We start from the raw sequence: 3,418 nt of genomic DNA on the forward strand, positions 1-3,418 counted from the left end.
ACTTTCAGAGGTGTGGCAGGGATGGGTCACACAATCTGTCTAGGAGGAAGGGAGCTGCTGTGACACCACAGACCTGATGGGGTAAAAGGGATGGTCACCAGACCTGCAGAGGTCAATGTGAGATAATACAGAACATCTGGAACATGATAAGTGCACACCATAAATGCAGATTATTATGCAAATGAAACTTAAAATGGCATTCTTAATCCTGTTTGTCCAGTCATAACGGACCTGTGATCGCATTCACCCATCACATCTCAGCTGGACAGCCATTTACCAGCTTTGTGAAGCCCAAACACCTTGCTGTAAAAGGAATATATGCATGTGAACAAACATCTCCCCTCACCCTGCTGAGTCCAGGAAGCAATAAAGTGAAAACTACCAAAGATAAAAGACAGGGTCAGTTACTATACTTAGCTCCAGCTATATAACAGAAGTAGCCCCTGGCACCAACTTCAAGAAAAAAAAGTGAAAAATACAGTTTAAATATTTGAATTTCAAAATGTTGATGTTCTCCTTTCCTAAGGCACAGTTAAGAGGCCCCAGAAAAACTGGTAATGCTGAGGGGTGTGCCCTGGAAACAACATGTCTGTGTTGCTGTGCGGCAGTGATAGGGAGGTGTCATTCCAAGGCAGCCAGCTGCTCTATGGCAAAGCAGACTTTCTTTGCAGTTTCTTCAAATTCTTTCTGTTTATTGTTGGCTTCCTTTGCGATTTTGTTCTTGATTCTTTCTTCATCCAGTTTCAAAAATTCACTGAGGGTTAATTCTTCAAACTGCTTCTTGACAGAAAGGAAAGCACAACCAGATGAATGCTTTTTATGTTCTTCTATAGGGTCGTTATCTGGCTCCCAGCCTTCCAACTCCTTGAAGCAGAAGAAACACTGAGCCAAGTCAGGCTTGCTCTCAGTGGGACAGTGGATGAAGCCTGCCGGCAGCCATCTGCTCCGAGATGCAGACACAGCCCTCTAAGAAGGGCCAGTTCTTAAATGTGGAGATGCAGTGGTTCTTGAGGTAGAGCTCCCAGGCCGGAGGCAACCACCGGGTGCCCGTCCCACTGCCACCAAGTGATGCCTCGATTCAAATCCAGCGGTTGATGGCCTCTTCGAGGCATGTCGGGGCATCCTCCTGTTTTAAGGAGGTCTGGTTAATGTATAACTTAGATGTACATTGCACATTGGGAAAGTCCTACCACAAAGGGCTCACGTCATTATTTTTTTCTTTTTGTTTTCATTTGATTGTCCTACCATAGAAAAACATTTATGATTTTTCCTCCTCATCTTCCTCCTTTTGATCGTAAATCTTTACAAAGAAAGCATTAGGTGATGAACTATTTGGTCCCTTGTTGCCCGGATGGTTCCTTGCCTGCCCTAGATCATGTCCCTCAGTGCTGGGCCTTGAAAATGAGTTCTTTCTTTCTTTCCTTTTAGAGAGAGATGCTAAGGGCTTATAGTCAATCCTAGGGTGTCCAAGAGGACTTAGGCCAATTTTATCTTACATGTGCATTGTGCATGTCCAGTATCTTGTATAGAATTATAGATTTGATCAGCAGTTTCAATTCATTTGAATTCATTTTAAATTCATGTTAAAATTCAGTTTAATTCACTAAGCATTGTATATGTGTATGGTGATGGTTTAGTCGCTAAGTCGTGTCAAACTCTTGTGACCCTGTGGACTGTAGCTTACCAGGCTGCTCTGTCCATGGGGTTCTCCAGGCAAGAATACTGGAGTGGGTTGCCATTTCCTTCTCCAGGGGATCTTCCCAACCCAGGAAATGAACCTGGGTCTCCTGCATTGCAGGCAGATTCTTTACCAACTGAGCTATGAGCGGGGCTTTGTATGTGTATATATATAATCATAGTAAATTAATTAAATGCAGTAAATAAGCATATAAATATATTGATGGAGAAAAGTTTTATAGATTATGCATTCGTTCAGTCATCTCAATTTGTACAATCATTGTACATGTGCTTTTGACAGTAGACTTAAAGCAAGCAGTGATACATGTCATGAGTAATTTGATAGCCAGGAAAAGGATGATAACGCATATTATGAAACTAACAACTGTCTGTAAAGCAGAGAGGAAAAAATTTCCTAGTCCTGAGGGGAGTCAACTAAATAGGTCATTTAAAAGGGCGGTGTTTCTTACATCTTGTAACTATTTTGCTCTTTGGAAAATTTTTCCCAGGCATCTGTCAACCTCTTTAGAGCTGCTGACAAAAGTGCAACAAGTAGTGTGAGCGATAGCACAAATGTTATGTGTTAACATAATATTAAACCACAGATCTCTGTCTTGCAGGCTTTCCAAAAGCTGTCTGTATGGTACTTGACATGGCGGGGGTTGCTGGCATCAGTGACTTATGGTTGTTTTTTTTTTTAATTTAATGTATCTATTAACCAACTAAGGGACAGAGCAAAGGTTCCTAGGGTAAGTTGTGTCTGGTCTTTAAGAATTGAATATAATTCAGAAAAGGGATGGACATATTAATGTGCTGGAAATTTGAACCTGAAAGGTTAGGCCAGAGGGAGATTGATCTGAGTAAGTGGTAACATTCGGTTCAGTTCAGTCGCTCTGTTGTGTCTGGCTGTTTGCGACCTCATGGACTGCAGCATGCCAGGCTTCCCTGTCTGTCACCAACTCCCGGAGCTTGCTCAAACTCATGTCCATTGAATTGATGATGCCATCCAATGATCTCGTCCTCTGTCGTCCCCTTCTTTTCCTGCCTTCAATCTTTCCCAGCATCAGGGTCTTTTCCAATGAGTCGGTTCTTTGCATCAGGTGGCCAAAGTATTGGAGCTTCAGCTTCAGCATCAGTCCTTCCAATGAATATTCAGGACTGATTTCCTTTCAGATTGACTGGTTTGATCTCCTTGCAGTCTGAGGGACTCTCAAGAGTCTTCTCCAACGTTAGGAACACTGAGAAGTCAGTGAATATGCTGTCTTTGCTCACACATTTGGGTAGCTTCTGGAATATAGGACTTATTCACGTTTTGCTTCCTAATCTTTCTGTTGTACAGGGCCAGATCTCCTCTTAGCCACTTGATTGTTTTTATGTGAAGCACATCTTACTATCGCCTTATTTTGGTTGCTTTTGTTCACAAGAATTGTTAATATGAGAATGTGTATCCACCTTAATAAAGAAGTTAAAATAAAAAAAAAAAAAAAAAAAAAAAATTAAGACCTCTTTCATCCCTAACTTGCTTCTAGCCCCAGTCAGCAAGTGATCTCTCAAGGGGCTTTTCTGCAAGGTGACAAGCCTTTCAACACATTTTTAACATACAGAGTTGTATACTTGCTCCATCATTTCCCTGTGATATTAAGATTTGCTTATTAATCAATCCTCTCAGTGGAACAGCCACTCATTGCTTGAGAGGAGATTGTTTTCTGCTCCCTACAGGCTCAAGCCAAGGCTTATCCAG

General features: G+C 41.8%; 1 pseudogene; it reads right to left on the reverse strand.

Moving 5' to 3' along the window:
* Window positions 1-621: 621 nt before the first annotated feature.
* The window catches only part of LOC104989727, a 14,944-nt pseudogene continuing 12,147 nt past the window's right edge, over window positions 622-3,418 (reverse strand).

The sequence above is a fragment of the Bison bison genome, unplaced genomic scaffold (genome assembly GCF_000754665.1).
Source record: "Bison bison bison isolate TAMUID 2011002044 unplaced genomic scaffold, Bison_UMD1.0 scf7180017864162, whole genome shotgun sequence".
NCBI classification, from domain to species: domain Eukaryota; kingdom Metazoa; phylum Chordata; class Mammalia; order Artiodactyla; family Bovidae; genus Bison; species Bison bison.